The following is a 6113-nucleotide window of genomic DNA, read 5'->3' on the forward strand; positions in this document are numbered from 1 at the left end:
TAAGTGCAAATAATTGTATTTCTAATTGATCTATCTGGCATCTTACTGTATAAAAAAAGCACCATGCTAAAGCATGATATATTTCTTTTGATCCAGTGCTGGGTTGCTTTTCTACCCAAAAACTCAAAAGTGTTTCCCACGGTTTGTTATCTTAACAGTGGCAAATTAGAAGCCAAAAGGCAATTTAAGCAATGCTGATACCCAGTTCATATTCTGGGAAATCAGCGACTATTTTCCTCAAGATTCAAGCACTTTAACTGGATTGAGGGAGAAACTACCGTATTTTCCAGCGTATAAGATGACTGGGCGTATAAGACGACTCCCTACATTTCCTGTTAAATTATAGGGTTTGGGCTATACTCACCATATAAGACTACCCCTCTTCCAAAGCACACCAAATAAAAATTAAAAAACATCAGATTTGATTTTAATATGGTAATTTTAATTCAAATGCTTATGACATGCAGGTACTTAGTAGGAAAACTGTCACTTATAAACATAAGGCTGTTTGTCATCAAACATGTAAACATAAAACAGTGCAAGTGGATTAAACTTTTCCTAATTCACTCTAAAGCTTTCCCTGCTCAGAGCCTTAAGTAACACCAGCTGCCTGCAATTAGTGCAGGTTCGCATCCCACCAGGCTCAAGGTTGACTCAGCCTTCCATCCTTCCGAAGTAGGTAAAATGAGGACCCAGATTGTTGGGGGCAATAAGCTGACTTTGTAATAATGCTGCTTGGGGGGGGCGAAAGCCCTAATAAGCAGGCATATACATAGAATGAAGGCTATTGCTAAGCACATTGATTTGTGCTTAGATTGTAAGCCGCCCTGAGTCTTCAGAGAAGGGCAGGATATAAATGGATTTTTTTAAAAAAAAGACCAAATTGGAGATCCGCTCCAGGTTTTCCAGCCAGCCAGCCCAGTTCCTGAGTCAAATGTGTCCTTAGAGCTAAGCAGCTGCTCTGACTGCTGCATTCCCCACCTGCCTTTTAAGTTGGGATAGACTGCACCTGCTCTTCAACTTTAGAAGGAAAGACGCCCAGACCCGAGCCTGTAAAAAATCACAGACTGCAGCTTCTTCTCCAATTGGTCCCGCTTTCCCTGCACAGACAAAATGGGAGATCCGCTCCAGGTTTTCCAGCCAGCCCTGTTCCTAAAGTTTCAGCACCCGACATATAAGACGACCCCTGACTTTTGAGAAGATTTTCATGGGTTAAAAAGTCGTCTTATACGCTGGAAAATACGGTAGCCTTCATCACTTCAAATTAGGTGGGTAAACCTTTGGTGGCCAAAAGTTTAACCAAGGTCCATGAGTGCATGGCACCATATCATTCCTGTGGCAGGATTGAGAGTATGGAAGAGGAGTTTGGGGATTTTCTTTTAAAAAAAGGAAATATGCCTCTTTCAATGGGAATGGACCCAGCAGAGTGGCTTGAACACCATACCTCTCCCTCTAGGGATTACCACGTGGTCTCCAATCTAAGGGTCAAAAAAGGCCAACCCTGCTAAGTTTCCTGAGATCAGTCAAGGTGCTTTTAAAATAATATTTTTTTTAAAAAAACAGATGAAAAGATTAAAGTCATCTGGGCTGACATACTGCTCTAGAGTCACTCACCTTGTCCAAGATGCTCTTATTTCCTTTTTTTTCTTTTTTCCCCAGTTTGTACCTCCCTCCTTGTGCCTAATCAGTTGGGCCCCCAATGGGTACTTGTGAGGCTGCTTTTTTGTTTGGGTTACAAATAATCCCAAAGACCACCAGACAGCAGCCCAGAGATTACAGTCATTCCAAATTGACGTCGACAAAAATCCCTAGAATCAACAATCCCTCACACCAAAAAAACCCAACATAGGACATAGTCATCAGACACACACCCATGGAAGCAGGATATGACCTTTGGGACATAATAGGATTAACCCACCACTATCAGAATACCAGAAAGGCACACTCAGACTCAGGTCAAAGTTCATGCCACAGGAACAACTCCAAACCAAAGCCCAAGAAGGTATAAAAACCCACCACTCCTTACTACATGTGGTCAGCTTTCTCAGAGCCGTCTTTCTGTCTGGCTCTGCTCTTCAATAAACAACAAGCTTCTTTCTAAAGCAGTCTGCATTTTGTTTATTCCCAACTTGGACTGGACCCTGATGAAGATTTTTCTTTCAACACCCCCATTAAAGGAGGAATGATAAGGAACCCCTTCCCTTCCACCTACCTCTGCAATTTACCCATTTCATTTTCATTGGCTCTGCTCCTACTGAGGTTACCAACTGACCAACCCGGTTAAAGAGAGAAAGACTCAACAGGCCGTATTTGAAGAACAAGTCATTAACACAAATAAGTTTACAAGGATTGTGTTCTTTCCCTCCTCCCCTTTGTAACACTTCCTGCATGTTAAATCCTCAATGCAAAGGAATATACAATTATATAGAAAGAACAAACAGGGGAAGAAAATATTATAAATAATAGAACACGCATTGTACATTCATTGTTCTTGGAATACGAGGAGAGAATCTCTGTTCACAAACACACACTCACATGCAATATAAACAGCGTATCACCCTAGAGATAAAGGGGAATCTCCAGGGTCTAAACAGCCTATCAAAATTTGCCGATTGCCAAATCATCCTGTTTAAATGATTCTCAGGTGAAGAGGGCTGAACTTTAACCAATACTTGTTTTAAAACTTCAAACATCAATCAAACAATTGTTTAAATGTCCTGTAGAGCTTCCCAGAAGCCAGATTGTTGGGATCGTGGACCAAATAAGATGTGAGACGCTGGGTAGGTTTGCTCATTGAAGTAAGTTGTACAAAAGGCAAGGCTGCGGTTGTGAGAACTTAATCACCCATCTTAACATGGAGTGTGAATTAAGCCATCAGCATGTGGTGGGTTTGAGCTTTGCAAATTATGGTAATGAGCCAGAAGTGAGCTGCAGCTGCCAAACACAGGTCTAGGCTGCATCAACAGAGGGATAGAATCAAGATCACATGAAGTGTTAATACTACATTATAAAGCCTTGGTAAGGCCACACTTGGAATATTGCATCCAGTTTTGTTTGCCACAATATAAGAACGATTTTGAGACTGTGGAAAGAGTGCAGAGAAGAGCAATAAAGTTGATTAGGGAACTGGAGGATAAAACATACGATGACACAATTGCAGGAATTGGGCATGTCTGATTTAATGAAAAGAAGGACGAGGAGTGACATGACAGCAGTGTTTCAATATTTGAGTGGCTGCCGCAAAGAAGATGGGGACAAGCTATTTTACAAACCAACAGAAGGCCAAACAAGAAACAATGGATGGAAACTAATCAAAGAGAGAACCAGCCTAGAACTAAGGAGAAATTTCCTGTCAATTAAAACAATTAATTGGCGCAATGGTTTGCATTTAGAAGTTATGGGTGCTCCATCACTGGAGGTTTTCAAGAAGAGATTGGACAATCATTTGTCTGGAATGGTATAGGGTTTCGCGCTTGAGCAGTGGGTCAGAATAGAAAACCTCCAAGGTCTCTTCCAAAAAACTGGATCAATTTGTTAAGCTGGAGTTCATATGTTGTGTTAAACTCAGGCACTTTATCCCCCAAATGGTGGATCCTGACATTTTCAGGACAGTTTTTCCTTCTCTTTTGTGAAATATTTTCTTTCAGAATCACTGCTCTGAGTCTACTGACCTGAGGATGATGTCAGCTTCAGATCTCAAGGTAGTAGCCAGGGATGTTGGGAACTGAAGTCCCGCATAGCTGAAAAACCGTTCTTATTGGAGAAGAGTATTCTGAGGTTTTTTTAAAAGGGGGAGGATCTTTGGAAGCTTCCAACACATGTCAAAGAATCTGTTAGGCCAGGGGAGGCAACCTTGTCTCTTTTATGACTCATGGACTTCAACTCCCATAATTCCTGAGCCAGCATGTGTTAGGCGATATTAATAATATTAGGCAATGCAAAGATAAACCAATTGATTTGTGCGAAGCAAAGAGCAATTCTAGATGGTCCAGAATGCTGGGGCAGGATTAAAAGACAAAGAATGGCATCTAAAAAGTAACAGATGTATAATGCATATTCTCACAATATGTAAATTCTCACATATTCTCTCTTCTGTCTGCTCCAGGACACAAACCACAGGCCAAAGCAATTGGCTCCTGCATAGGGCAGGGGTTGGATTAGACGACCTCTGAGGTTTCTTTCCAGACCCACATTGTAGGATCTTGTGATTTCTTCTTGCCAGAACCACTACTTTGAATCAGATTTTGATTGTAACATTTGGAGCAGTAATAGAAAATGTCAACACCCATTGAAGGTAGAAGATTTTCACCCCTAGTTTGCAATATCATTTTCCATTTTCATTAAATAAGGGTGCCAATATATTACATTCCCAAATTTAACACCTTTTGGTGTATAAGCTATGCATCCAAACTGTGCATCATGTTGTTCAACATGAATACAATGCAATACAAATACAATGCAGATAAAAATTAAATTAAAATTAGAAAAGCAAATGCAATACAATTAAATATTCCATATTGAACAAGTAAAGTAGAGGGATGCCAAAGAGACTCTTCAACCAGGCTGTCATTGCTCTAGAACTTCCTCAGCCAACCTTTCAAAGTTACACTTAAAGTCTTCCATACTATTTGTATTTTTGGTAGAAGTACAAGTAGTCCTTGACATACAACTGTGATGGAACCCTGCCCATTACGGTTGCATGTCATGTCGATTGTAAAATTGGGTCAGTCACACGACCAACTTGATTTTATTACCTTTTGGGAGGCAGTCATTCAGCAAACACAACAATTTTAAAATGGCAAAATAAATCATAAAATGTGGCCATGTGACTGCAAGATGCAACAAGCGGCTTCAATTCAATCACATGACCATAGAGAGGATGATCTTGGGAACCTCAGAACGGGTCATAACTCCCTTTTTCCAGGTTAGCTATAACTTCTAACAGTCGTTAAGCAAACGGTCGTAAGTTGAGGACTATCTATATTTGAATGCTGTCTTGTAATAGTCTTGAAATACTGATGTAGTTCCCATCCCACTGCACCATGACTCCTGCAGACAACTTTGGTCTGAATCCAAATGTTCATATCAGCCTCAAACACATGTAACATTGGGCAAAGCTCGTTTAATAAATGTCTCACTTAACAACAGAAACTTTGGGCTCAATTGTGGTCATAAGTCAAGGATTACCTGTAAATGTTTCAACTGGCTTTTCTTTATGTTTGGCGAAGCTATTAATTAATAATATCCAAATACTCTTTTTTTTTATTGAAAAGTTTTAACATACAATTTTTCTTTAAAAAAAACCCCCTCCCCCTCCCTTCACCCTCCCCCCCTACCTCTCCCCCCTCCCCCCCTCCCCCCCCCGACTTCCCAGAGCTAAATACAAGGTATATATAAAAAAAACCAATCATAAACAATCATATACTAACAACTATAAGCTCTAAAATCCATCACTCTCTAGCTTATATAGGATAAAACAAACCTTAGTAATATTAAATATATATATAAAAAAAAACTAAAAGAGAAAAAAAAAGAAGAAAAAAGAAAGAAGACTTATTCAAATGCTACATAAAACTTCTTGACCCTATACTTATTCTGGATAAACTCAATCCATTTTCTCCATTCCATAATATAATGTTCTTGCGAGTAATCTTTCAAATAGGCCGAAATCTTCGCCATCTCTGCCAGGTCGGAAACCTTTAAAGTCCATTCTTCTATGGTCGGCAGTTCCTCCTTCTTCCAATACTGCCCTATTAAGAGTCTTGCTGCCGTAATTAAATTCAACATCAACTTAGTGTCCACAACTGTAGCATCTGTAATTATTCCCAATAATATCCAAATACTCTTAATTAATAATACCCAAATACTCTTAATGTCTTTATAACACATTACAGTGTTATTAATTCAAATTAATAAGATGTGAAAAGGGAAACTCAAGTGCTTTCCATCCAGCTTTCTAGTTCATTTTTAATTTTAATTCCTAATGTGTAAGAATAATTTAAATATAATACCCACTAGATGTCCTCAAAAGCTTATGCCAGGGGGGAAAAAATCTGTCATATTCAAAACTTGCGTACATTACAAGTGTAATAAGGAAGACTCCCTCGTGATCA

This window comes from Vipera berus (assembly GCF_964194415.1).
Source record: "Vipera berus genome assembly, chromosome: 4".
Taxonomy (NCBI): Eukaryota; Metazoa; Chordata; class Lepidosauria; order Squamata; family Viperidae; genus Vipera; species Vipera berus.